This window comes from Centropristis striata, chromosome 15 (assembly GCF_030273125.1).
Source record: "Centropristis striata isolate RG_2023a ecotype Rhode Island chromosome 15, C.striata_1.0, whole genome shotgun sequence".
NCBI classification, from domain to species: domain Eukaryota; kingdom Metazoa; phylum Chordata; class Actinopteri; order Perciformes; family Serranidae; genus Centropristis; species Centropristis striata.
In genome coordinates this window covers 12,992,611-13,006,798 of record NC_081531.1, presented here as the reverse complement: position 1 = coordinate 13,006,798, position 14,188 = coordinate 12,992,611, and positions in this window count along the sequence as shown.

Here is a 14,188-nt window from a genome sequence, read left to right as displayed (position 1 = left end):
TATCTTTTTATCTCCATACATTGTGCTCGATACAATATTTTTCTTTGTTAAGTGTTGGCGCCTACATTACCCACAATGCAGTTTGACCACCAACAGCTAATTTGGAATATTCGGGGCGTGTTAACAACACACCAGGCAAAGACGTCCCTCTGGTCGCTAGCCTCAAGCAAAGATAAGAAAAAAATTTTTTTTTTCATTTTCATATCTTACCTGATGCTGACTCAAGTGACATCACTGAAAGCAATTTTTGGGACTTCACACATCTGCCTCCGAAGCAACAAAAGGCTTTGTACAGCTTTCTTCACATATGCAGCCCTACTCTCCATGACCTATAAACAGATTTTGATGTGTAAAATTGGGGGTTCCTTTAACTGTGACCCACACAATATTGACAGTTTTCCACAACACTGTGAATATTATCTGAAAGTCAAGTTATGAATATATTTATTAGCACTAGACCTTTGGAATAAACTGTCACTAAGCTACTCTGCAGAGATGTACAGCTCTTTTTTATTTTTCAGCTCTATGCTATACATTCATTCCCTACAAGTGCACTGCCCTGCCTCTTACTTCAGGCAGTTGAGTGGCTGAGCAGTTGTCAAGAGAGGAAAGTAAATTGCTTTTTCCCCAACTTAAATTTAGAAATATTAAAAGGAGTCTATAAAATAGGCTTTGTGCTAAAGTAATGGTGCACATTACCAAGGCTTTTGTTAACTAGACTGGTAAAATCCATCAGGGTTAAAGGCCAGTTTGCGTGAGCTTTGAGCCCTATGCTTGCACTATGCTTTTGCTTATTGAGGTTTATCTGAAACACTAAAAAGAAGCCATTGAATATATAATTTTAATATATTACATTTACATAATTCAGGTTTGACAGTGCAAAGGTTCTTTCCATGTATGTTTTGTGTGAAATGCATGAATCATTGAGGACCCAGGGTGCAGTGCAAATGCTGAATGGCTACTATTTCTGCAAGTGAGTGAGTGTGTGAGTGTTCGTGTGTGTGTGTGTGTGTGTGGGTTGGTGGACATGTCATGAAGGCAGTCATGTCAGGAGCAGTATAATAACGCTATTTTGATGCGGTAAGACAATCTGTTGATGCATTTGCAAAGTGAGAGAGGGAGAGAACTTCCTCAGTGCCTCATCATCAGCATCACTCTGTCATCCTCTCCCTCCTTCTCACACGCACACACACACACACACACACACACACACACACTTATTTCCAGGCTCCGTCTCGCTCTGTCGCTCCCCTCCCCTCCTCGCCGCTCCATGCTTCTTCTCACCCCTGCTTTACCCCCTTTAAGTCCTTTCCACTCTGTTAATTTCCCACCAGCCATCCTTCCCTCGCTCCCTCTTCGTCTCCACCAACCAGTGTTGTGGCAGCTGTCATGTCACCTCGTTTCACTAAACAAGTGACTCTCCATAATAACCAGGTGGACTAAGTCATAAATCTTACATGTGCTGACACGGCTGCTGATGAGGAGTGACGTTTGTTTGTAGCGCCGGCCTGCAAATCAACCCTTTGGCATCCAAAAAGGCAACTGTTGATCAATAAGCCAGCCATTCATACAGGTTAAAAATTTAAATGATAGAAAATGATGTTTAATCCTTTGTTTCCCTTGGCCAGCCACACTTCAAGTCGAGCATTTGCCAACCAGCCAGCAATTCAGACTCTCATTGAACTACATGCTTTAGACAGGTAGTCGTTCAGTTAATTAGCCAGCAGGTAATTCCATTCACAAGTAACAATGTGTAACACAATTCAATATGTCGGCCATTTGCATGTAAGCTGGGCAGAATGCCACTCAATTCAGAAGTGGCACTGCAATTTTTCTTAATCCATCACTCAATGTCACTATAGTGTAGCCAGAAAATCATTAAAATCACAATGGAATGATTAATTACATTTTCCTTCACGCTGCTGGTTAAAGGAACAATTTTTAAGCTGATAATTCCTATTTTTTGTTAAAGCGGTTATATTTTAACCTCATGGTGCATGAGTTATATAAAAGTGATTAGGAAATCACCTGTTGCTCATATACGACCTGAAATGTCTAAAATAAAAACAAATGACATAAGCAGTTTGGAGGGTTACTTTTAAAACATATTCCACTGAGATTACTGAAAATTATTTTGAATTTGATTCGTAAAGTATTCCATCAGGTTACACAAATCGAGTAATGTATTCTAAATCATCTTACTGAGCTCCATTTGTCTGCAGTATACAGCAGTGCAATTTTCAGCTGTCTATATTGTTTATAGTTCCCGATTTTATATTATTGTTTTTGTTATTGAGTATTTATACTTTTAAAAAAATATTTCTTCTTGTCTAAGTTGTCAATAATTTTACATTTCTTGTTAATATTGCTTGGTTCTGTTGTTGTTGTTATTTTATTGATACTTCTGTCTATTTTTGCTGCTGTCACACTGAAAATTCCCCACTGTGGGACAAATAAAGGAATATGCAATCTAATCTAATCTGTCCTGGCTGTGCATCTCCTCTGCTATTGAACAGATAATCCCATTTTGTATTTTAAATACATATTTACTCTTACTTGTATTCCATTACTTACCAACCCTGGACTTAAGTTAAAAAAAATATATTTGAATTGTTTTATATAGTATTTTCCTGTTTCCTTTATTCTAATGAGGAAGAAATGTCTTCATTTTAAAGTATGTGACATTAAAACATTATGCATAAAGCATTTTCTCACTCTCCTTCTTGCTGTACAATTTTGTGACGACACTTTTTCTTTAAGCAGCAGTCCTGTCCACCAGTCACACAGGATTATTTTTTACCCAGACATTCAGCCATCCAGTAGTAGCCAGTCAGTCAGCAGGCCAGGCAAACGTCATCCCGCCGTCCAGTCATCATCCCTGTTGCCTGCCCATTAAATTGGGTCAGTATTAACAAGACCCATGTTGCTGCTGTGGGAGTTAGGCCCTGAAGCTGACTCTCTGTGACAAGACCTACGTTACATAAGGAAGAAGAGGAGACTGTGGAGCCAGCGAGGCATCTCTGATGGATTTGTTTGTTTTCAGAATGTCTGTGGTTTAAGATGCCTCTGCAGTTTAGGCTGTTCACCAGCATGTAAGAGGGGGCACATGCAGGGAAAACATACATGGATATGGACACTGTATTGCACTAATGTAAACTGGCACATTTCTCTCTCTTTCTTCATGCCACTGTGAACAATAAAGAGCTTCTTTAGCAATACTAATGAATCAACCTATCATCACACAACAGTTTGTATAGTTCATAAAATGTCACGCACAGTTTTCTGTGTATTATCCTGTAAATGAGCAGCAATGCGAGTGATCACTGTGCCTGCAATAGGACCTGCAGTGCAGAACATGTTTAGGCAGAAAACCAACTTGATTAGGTTCAGGAAATGATGGTAGTTTCAATTGAAATGAGTACATTGTTTATGTATCTCACGTTATGTTAATTTCTTTAACAAGGGAAACAAACAGCGGTCTCTTGGATGAAAGTCCATCCACCCTGACTTCCTCCCTATGCGGACTCTGTCACTCTTTGTAATACATCACCTGGCTTTTTTCTTTTGAGGCAGCCCTGCACTTCCTGGCTCATAACTAATCATTGCATGGGTTTCATACTAGTTATTTTGGTTGGCATACAGTAAATGAAAACATGTTGATACAATTGTTGTACATTATGTCATCAATGCTGTTTTTAGCATGCTTTTATTGCTGGGAAACGGTTTGCTTTAGGCACCAAAAGAACACCGTTAGAAATGTATTTATTTTTAACATCACTGGTTACACTGGTCTCCTGGCTAAAAGACTGACCAAACCAACCAACAGGTATCTTACATGGCTTTTAATACTACAGTTAGGGAAATACAATTATTAGACCACCCTTGTTTTTTCTAATTTCTTATTCATTTTAATGCCTGGTGCATTTGTTTGGAAAAATATAATGACAACAACAAAATACCTCGTAAGAGTTTAATTTAAGAGCTGATATTTAGACATTTTCCATGGTTTTCTTGATAATGATTTTGGTTATTATCAGGAAAAACATGGTTTTAAATTAAATTCCACTCTTATGAGCTATTTTTTTGTTGTTATCATTATATTTGTCCAAATTTGTTGACACTGGTCAAACTTGAGTGGGATGCCTACGAATTTCAGGAAATTACTTTCTACAGGAAACCAAACATACTGTTCATGAGGACACCCTCATGAGGACACTGTCTGTGCCAACAGTCCTGTTTACCCTGAAACATCTAGCTTGTGAAAGATCAATTCATCTTGTGGAGGATAAGGATCTCTGTTCATAGATTGTAGCAGAATGAGGAAGCTGAGAATGGTCATTGTTTTTTATAGTTGACTTCACATATATACGACAAAGCACCTATGACATCAAACTGTTTTTGTTCACAGTTAGTGACCTGTGCTTAAACAGAATTTATAGTCATGACAGCAGAAACTAGTAAAACAAAGTTCAAACTGAAAATAACTGTAATTATCCTTTAGACTTACGCTGGAATGGCTGCACAGGATGATCTCAAAATAGATCTTGTTAAAGGCCGATGACGCCCGCGCGTTTACTGTATGAGTGCAAAAGCAAAAGCTGGCTTGAGGCCAAATTGCCACCTCAGTATTTACCACCGCTCGAAAGATTTTCACATGTAAAATTCATGGCAGACGGACACCAAGTGTGAGTGTCTAAAGTCTCTGGAGTGTATGATACTCAACATCTACGTTAAAAATTGAAGTCTATAGGAAATCCCTAAGAGAATAACTGTATATACGAGAAATCATTAATAACACATGGTCTCAGAGTAAAGGTTATTTTTTCTTTTTATATTTTACACTATATATTTTTCCTTTCTACCATAGAAAACATTTTTAGAAAATAAAGTAAGAGAACAGGATCTTAAATCTTAATTCAACCCGAGTCTCAAATGTTTCATGTCCTCAGTCTTTGAGTTATTTTTGAACTCATCATTCATTCTAAAAATATGTGTACTTCTTTTATCTGCCTGGGAGTCCATCTAAAATGATATTCATGTCTATAATAAATTATAAACAAACTTATAATGAGTTATAATCTGCTTAGAACACGATATACTTAAATTTAAAAGAACTCAAAAAAATGTGCTTAATGTTTTATCATAATAATCAGGACACATTTAATGATGACATATCAGATCAGTTATTATAATACTTCATAATTGGTCACTCACTGACATTTTCTTTGCATGGTTCACAGTGTATTATAATCAAAAACATTGTAGTGCATTATATTTATTGTAAAGCGTTTATAATTTAAATCAATTACTGTTAAAATGAATTATAATGTGATTATAAGTGTGGTTGTTTGGGGCTTTTATTTTGCTAATTTTATAATAAGATAAGTGCTCAATGTTTTTTGAAGTAAAGCGAAAATGTAATACACTGTTGCTCATGAAGTTGGAATAAAATATTTGTTTTTACCTCTTTCCATGTAATGATTGTGACAATGTGATTTATTATTGACAGATCAAGTGAATATCTTCTCAAAACTGTATTAATCAATCTCTTCCAAAGTGATTACTGATGGATATAAACAGGAATAAACAGAACTGTGTGTCTAAAAAACCCAAAATTATTCCAACGTTATGGAAATCTATGCACAATACATGTTGTAAAAATGAATGTCTTTTTTAACAGATTCAACCAAAAAGTTTCCTCTCCAATTTGACCCCACTGTATAATGGCCATTCACATTTCACTCATATAATGTTTTCCAAAAATGAATTTTAATGTTTTGTGTGTCGTTCTTCAGACTTGATATTGATATTCTTTCACCTTAGTGAAAGAAAACAATGACTACTTTTAGTATAATCACATTTTAATGCTTTATATATTATATAATGTATTATAACTGAGATTAAATTGCATTATAAAAACATTACAATGCATTACAGCAATGATTATTGAAATTCACTATGATCGGCAAAAACAATGCCAGTAAATGACCAGCAATCAAGAATTATTATTACATTTGGCCTTATAAGTAATTGTATATATATGTTTATGTATGAGTGCGTATAACTATAATTATTCAGTGCTATAAGCAGATTATAATGCTATAATGATGTGTTATAGACATGTGCGTTATAGAAAGTGTGAGCATTTGTTGCACTGATTTCTGAACTTGCTGTCTGAAAAACCTTCCCATCACTATCACACCTGTAATAGCCTCTGTCAGCCATTACAGAAGCACACAATGGAGGTCGGACCACCTAAAAACATCAACACTCCCAAATAATGTCAGTATCCTGTATATCTTGGCAACATCTGAAAGGGTATATGAACAAATTATATACTTTTTTAGATTTGAAGATGTGACAGTACGGGTCCTGCTGCTGCTGTTTGGTTTAAAAAAACCCAAACATAAATAAAGATGGAAAGACAGAAAAAATATGAGGAAGGGGAAGGTAGTTGGTGAGAAGGAACGGTTTTCCTTTGGTTTGTATTTTAAAATGCAACTGTGAAGTGGGTGCAAAGGGCTGAGACCTGTGAGGGAAAATCAAATTCAACCTAAATAAAGCTCCTCTGATCTGTCATGATGATGATGATGATGATGCCTGTGCTGCTGTGGCAGAGCCTAAGGCTTCTCCGCCTCCATGAACTCTCACTGGTCCTGAGACCTCATCCCTCTGCTCCATAAACTGCTCCTAAACACACACACGCACATGGTCACACTGAGACACTGAGACTCACTATGATTTTGCTTAAAATCATGTAAAAGTAATCAATAGTAAGCATTTAAACACAAACACACACATACAGCTGCCTAGTGTCTTGCTGGTGACGATGCTGTACCTCTTTTTCAAAATAAAAGTTTTGATTGATTAAATATGCAGGATGTTGGAGTGCAAATAGAATTACATTTGGATGTGGATAAATACAGATGCAGTAATATTCAGCTCTTGCCAGGTTACAGGCCAGAAAACTGACATTTCTTGAGGATACGCGCAGCAGGAATCAGAGTGGAGGACAGTCTTTGGTGCTTCATCAGTCTTCTAACATCTACAAGTAACACGTTCATTTTTTAATCAATAGAATATATCAAGGGAAATCACTCTGCATGTCTTACAAATGGATGTTGGCAGCACATTTCCCATGAAGGACATATATATATTAGTAATCACCATGTAAATTCACAGATAATTTCCTCTGCTCAGAATGAAGTTGTGTAAATCGATGAAACCACATGCTGCAGGTTTTTAGTCAATTTAAAAAAAAATGTTCAGCTCTTCACTGCACGTGCTTGCCTCTCTCTGTGACTAGCAGGCTCATAATGTCATGCAGCATCTGCACTAATTAAACTGTAAAATTTAATTTTCATCGCTAATTCTCTGTCTCTTTGTTTGTGCACTCTTCAACTATGTCTTATTTTGATTGTTACATCCTACATGCAGCAGCATTTCTCATTTTTAAATTGTTATATGCATATAAAAATAGAACTCACAGTCCATGGATTTATATTAATTTCCTCATAACGACCCAGATTGCCAATATGGTCTCTTCTCTATATCTGACGCACCATGCACATTTTAAAACATGTGTTGCTGAGTGTAAGCGATTCAATATACCCTTGAAAATGGGTTTTCACACTCAAAGGCCATAAGCCACTGAGCCCATTGTTCACTCTCACAAAAGCACACACACATAAAGACACAGAAGAGCACTATTACATGTGGAGAACCTTTTTTTTATTAATCCACAACTAAAGCCTCTGTACTCTAAGGGGGCTTGCTGGGGTTATAATCCTGTTCTGTTTTTGCCAATCTGTCAAAGAGGAGAAACACAACAAAATCCTGCAGTATCTTTATGCAATTGTGCATATAAACAATTAACTAATGTTATCTGAAGTCATATGTTATATGAAGTTTAAATATATGTTTAATTGCCAAAACACTTACACTAGCATTATCAATTCTTCCTTTAAAACACATGGAAACATCAGAGACCATTTACTATAGACGTACTGCTGCAGATCTCATTCACAGCAACAGTAAAAAGCTAATGTGGGGAATATTAGCAGCCATGTGATCCTCTCTTCTCAGATAGCAAGTGCTCAGCAAGTTTGCTTCTGCATGGATTTTAATAAGTTTGTCATATGATTCTCAATATTGACTTTAAGCTGTTGCATTAGACTCAAACATCCTGGGGACATCCTGTAATCTGAAATACAAGAATATATGAGTTATTTTAATCTTCAAAGTAAAAGTGCTGATAATACTAATCCGGTGCAAATGAAATTCTCTGATCTTAAAGATACAATTAGTAGTTCATATAGCAATATGTGGGGTTGGTTAAAAAATAGTATGAGGATAGAAAATTCATGTAAACAGGCTTCAGCATGTTCAAGCTAGGCAACATTTTTGGGATGAGGCCAAATGTTATACAGTCAACATTTAATTTCCGTTTACAGGATCCATTACATTTTTCTCATGCTCAATGCCCATCTGTAGGTGTTTTGGTGTCAAGTGCATTGTTGATGCATTGCTATCTTGAGGCAGCAAGAAGTGAATCTGTCATTAATCAACAAAAACCTGGTCTAAAGTCAATGGCGCAGTATTTTCCTGCTATATAAAGGGCACAATATTCAACTAATAGGATGCACCCACATAGTATACACTCAGGGGCACACAGCAGCACTTTTAACAGTATTACTGAAAACGTTGATAACAGCAGGGCATCAGTGCATTTACATTGTTGATGGGACAGAAGACTGAGAGACAGCAGAGGCAGAAAACTGCTCGCCGGCGCAGGCAGGCCTGGCTTAGGAGATGACAAGGTTGTGGTTTAACTCATGGTTCATGTTACACTCATTTGTAAATCACAAATGCATTTGTACAGTATCAAGTGAATATCTAATCAATTGCAAGACCGTTTGAATGATCCTCACAAGTTACAGACAAGAGAAGACATTGAAGGAATACTTCATCTGCAAAACTTTGTTTTTCTCGCATGCCTTCACAGTGAAAAAAGAATACAAAAACGTAGTAAATCCTTGATGAATTGAACTAAATGCCAGCAGCAAAACAGCAGCAAAGAGATATGCAAACACACACACATAGTTTGTTTATGATAATGGGACATTAGATATAGGGTCAGAAAGACATAAACTATGTAAGAGTGGAGATTGAGAAGGACACTTAGCCTGCACTCTCAACACATGCAGACTTTTAGTTCCATGCATAAATGAAATGAGCAACTTTTTTAGTGTGTTGCTGCAAGATTAAAACAAAATATTTTTTTTTAAAAAGGGGCAAAAATCTCTCAGTCATTGTAAACCCAGTGGGCTGTTTCCCTTGAATGGTTTTGATGTGTTTCTGTGGATGACTGCTGGGGCGAAAGGTAACCGCTGTCCAACCAAACAAGCTCCTGCTCATGTGTGACAGGGGAGGTCGAGTGGAAACAAACAACTCATCAAGTGCAAACCTCTGACCTAAAAATAACTCACTAGGACTTATTGTTTTTATTCCAACCACTTAAAAGGCAAAGAAATTCAAAATCTTCATTCAGATACAGATTCAGACGGAAATCCAAAGCTCACTGAGGAAGAAAATTGGAGAAAAACGCTTTTTAACCTCAGTTGTGCATGAGCACACACCTGTGTGTTGCAGATTAATATCACATAAACAGCTAAGTGTTCCCACCACACTTCCCCTTGCTGCGTGTGCCTGTGTATTGTGCTCCCTCCCTTCCACCAAATAAATGTCAGCACACATCTCTGTCAGAACAGCATCATCGAGATACAATGCATCTCCGCTCTGTGCTGTTATGAATAGAGAGACTATAGATAGAGTCAATGACGGCCCATCACTTCAGGGGGGCAATCAGCCAATCAGATTACAACCTGAGTGATCCTGTTATGGTGTGTGCATCTGCTTGTGTGCATGAGCAGCTGTGGTGTAACCCCGTGTGCACTGTGCGTTGACCTTGGAGTCTCCCTATGCCAGCACTCAGGATGTGACTCCACAAATAACTAGTGCCAAACATTGATTACCGCTAGCACACAACAGTGCACAAAGCAGAGTAGAAAAAGGACAGGGACAGAGATATTGGCTGCACAGTTAACAGTTATTTCCCCATCTCTCACTGACAGTCTTTCTCTCTCTGGCCATGTGCTTTGTCGCACTTTCCATTACTCGCAGGCATATCAAATACAATATTGGTTGGTCAGTCAGTCGTGCGCTGTCAGGCTGTTTCAACAGCTCTGTCATAAGGCTATAAAAGCCACGCTTAGACTTGAAAATTCAAACAAAAGTTAGTGTTAGTGATGTGAAGTTAGTGATGTTGAGTGAGGTCTTTAGCTGCCTTTTCACTAAAAATGGAGGGCATTAAGTCCATGCTGATACAAGTATGAACCCTTTGTAGGTCAGCTCTCTCATTCGTGTCTGGGATGTGAACCTAACAGCACTGTGGCCATGCGAGGTCAGATAGATAAACACGAAGCAACCAACCACAGCATTTATTGTCTCCTCCTAACTTGATTTATCATTTCCTCCTCCAACTACCAACCTGCAGTCCTTATATTTATATTAAAGCTCCTGCTGGCAGTCATTCCAAGGTCCCCTACAATGTTTACAGAGGCGTCCTCTCTAATTTTAGGAAGGCAGGCACGGCGGTAATGGAAAGTGACACTATCTAGCCAGCACTCTTCTACGCTGGAGGGCATTTCAAAGCTGTGGCTGTAGCAGTAGCCACCCAGATGAAAGTCCTGCTACCAAAAATGTCTGATTATTTTCCACATGTACACCAGAAGCAGCATGATCACCAGCATGCTCGAGACTTATTTTTGTTTTCATGGAGCACAGCGGAGGATATAGTAGCTGTAGGCGCTGTTAGCACTTAAGGGAGGAAGCTTGATGCCATGTTAGCACTACCAGTAGCAGTGTTACTACAGGGTCTGGAAGGTCGCAGTTCTCTGGTCACTCTGGTCTGCAGGGATTTCCACACATCGATAAGCAAGTGGGAAGACAAAGTAATGAGTTATGTACGGACAATTCAATGAAATCCCACAGCAATACTTCCTATGTGCTACATTTTTGGTATTGATTAAAACAAAGATATAAAGTTTAGGAAAAGCCAAATCTAACTACACGTCTCTAACTAAACATACACGTTTCCTGTGAATAACTAGTTTTGATATTTAAGTGACTGCTTTATGTCAAGTCAGACAACAGAAATACTTCGTCAGCTCTTACTTTTCAGTGACAACTGAAAGTTGACACCAAAACATATTTAGAAATATAATTGTGTTATAGATGAAACGCTTGTAATGCAAAGTGAAATGGGATATTTGGATCTGCACTTTGATCACAGACTTCACTGAAGTTTAACTTTTACTGATACTAACAAAATTACTGTGTGAGAAAAAAATGCTGCAGAGGCTATAGCAAAGGGATTGGAAAAATGTTTGGTCTGGAACATTATCCAGCATTATCCAGACCTTTGTGTTTGTACCTGTTTTAGACTGACTGAGCCAACACAAGAAAATAGATATGCCAGTCTCACAACACATCAAGTAAAGTTTAAAATCTTTACTTGTAGCAGCAGAATATAACACAGGTTCAGTCCAAAGTCTGGCTGAGGTAACAAAAGCACTTTTTGTTAGATTAGACCACACTTGTTTTCTTAAATTTCTTGTTCATTTTAATGCCTGGTACAACTACAGATACATTTGTTTGGCCAAAATAAAATGATAACAACAAAAAATAAGAGCTGATATCTAGCCATTTTCCATGGTTTTCTTGATAATGATTTTGGACATTTGGTCATTATCAAAAAGAAAACAAAGGTGGTCTAATACTTTTTTTTGGGAAAAGAATTGGAAACAGGTGACACGTGGGGCGGGTAATCACACAGGTGGTAAAATACATGAGGACAGGAAGTGAAGAAAAATTAGTAAAAAAATGAACACAGGAAAAGGAAATGACTGGGACACATATAAAAGACCTGACCTGAAGTTACATATGGAAAAGCTGCTGCATCTTCATTAAAATAACTGGGTGCTTTCTGCCACTCAGCCCAAAGCTTCAGAACTGGTAAACCTGACAGCACTCACAACTGCTATTGTTACCAAAAATGTGTCTGGCCATGTCTTGTGAGGAGGGCAAACATTGGTGTTCATTCATCTATAAAAGTTTAATACAGATATTTACACTATATTTTTTTGGGCTTGTATCCTGTATTTTGATTTCTAACTATCATACATTGTTTTTTGCTGTAAGCTGTTTTATTTGCAAGCACTGTTTCACGTCTTGACACTACTGTTAATAGTATGATGATATACCATGATATATGTCCAGAGTTATTAAATAAAAAACATTAAAACATTCTTGTTTTAAAAACTATAATAGTTGATATATTATGTTATACTCCAACAAATGTATAACACTTAGAATCTCCAAATATGTTTAAGAAAAACCCTATCTAGTAACGTATTTCATTTGTGTTGTTCTTTCACATTATTAAGACGATATAGTGTTAAAAATAGACTACATTACATTATCCAAGGGACAAACATGAAGGAGACCCTAATATATTTTCTACTGTGTTTGTTTTCACATTGTGATGTATCTTTATGTACCAAACCGCCGATCTAATTAAGTTTTCACAGCTGGTTATTTCACAGTGGAGGCTGGAGTCTACCCATACCGTGTACAACGGGTTGCAATCTATGTCAAAGATATCTATTTTGACTTTGAAAAAAGTGTACTCACTGTCAATTTTTGTGATAAAATGTTCCTTTATTACGGCCAGTTTGATTTGTTGCATTTTTAAATACACCTGAATGATGTAAATAAACTAAGACTAAAATCTTTTTTAGTTGAGTTTTAAACCTGAGATTATCTTGCTGTGAAGCAACAATGCTAACTGTGAAATCAATGAAGAAGTGCCTTTACCTTGCATTCTTATTACTGGCCAGCAGGGGGCGACTCCACTGGTTGCCAAAAAAAGTTGGTGTCAATTGGAAAACGACCCTACTTCTCACTTGATTTATTACCTCAGTAAACATTTTAATAATGAGTTTATGCACTCAATCACTGGTTTCAAGTCTTCTTCAATACAACATGTTAATGATGCCCCATTTAGAGTAAAATATACGAAGAAAGCAGGGTTTATCTTTCCATTATTGACAGTAAGGAGAATGTGCGATGTAAATCAGACCCTTGTATGCAGAGCACAAACATACCCAAAATTGATGATGTGATCATACATTTGGAAAGGTTCATTCTCTGTAAATCTTTGATGGCACAAGACCAACAGCACAGCTCGCTCAAATTTAATTACATTTACATTCTATTCAGTCTACCTTAATTAAAGACATATTTGCTCAAGAGCTATTTTCTCACAGGGAAGACATCATCCCACAAGACAACAAACATATAAACCAGTATCCTGTTGCCATGGAGCTTTTTAAAAGCAATCAAGGAAGGGTTGCAGAGAAAACTGATTTGATCCGTGAAAGCAGTGGAAAGGCAACACCAGATAGAAGAAAATTCAAAAGATGGGTTGAGGAAATGGACATGGAAAAGGTCCTGAAAATGATGACAGGGCAAAACTGTTTGTTGAGATTAAATGTTGTTATGTCTTTTTAAAATAAGAGATGTTTTTACCATGAGATATATTATTAGGATGTGGTTCTCTGCAGAGGCAGAATGGAGAGACAGATTGTCTGCCCCTGCATGCTGGAGCCCCTCGAGAAAGGACAGAAACAGACAAAAAAAGGTTTTACGTTGTGTAACATTTCCCCCCATAGCATTCATCTTGCCCTGTCCTTATGCTCAACTTAACCGCCCCCCTGAGGAGAAATCCACCAAATGACCAATGTTTTTTTTTTTTAAGAATGTATGTCTAAAATTACATTTTCAACTAAATGTTGCAATTAATTATTCCTACAATCTTTTTTTTTCTTTTTTCTCTAGCAAAAGTATAAAGTTGTCTCATTTAATGTTATGGTAACAGCTAAAAGAAGAAGAAATGTCAGGAGTTGTGTGCTGGTGGGGAAACATAGGGGCCTAGGTCAGGGGTCAGCAACTTTTTCCATTAAAAGGGATATTTTTGGCCATAAAAGATAAAGACAAATTCATTTGGAGCCACATAATGAGAGTTATTTGCCATTTCTTGCTGCAGATCAAGCATACCACTAAGCGA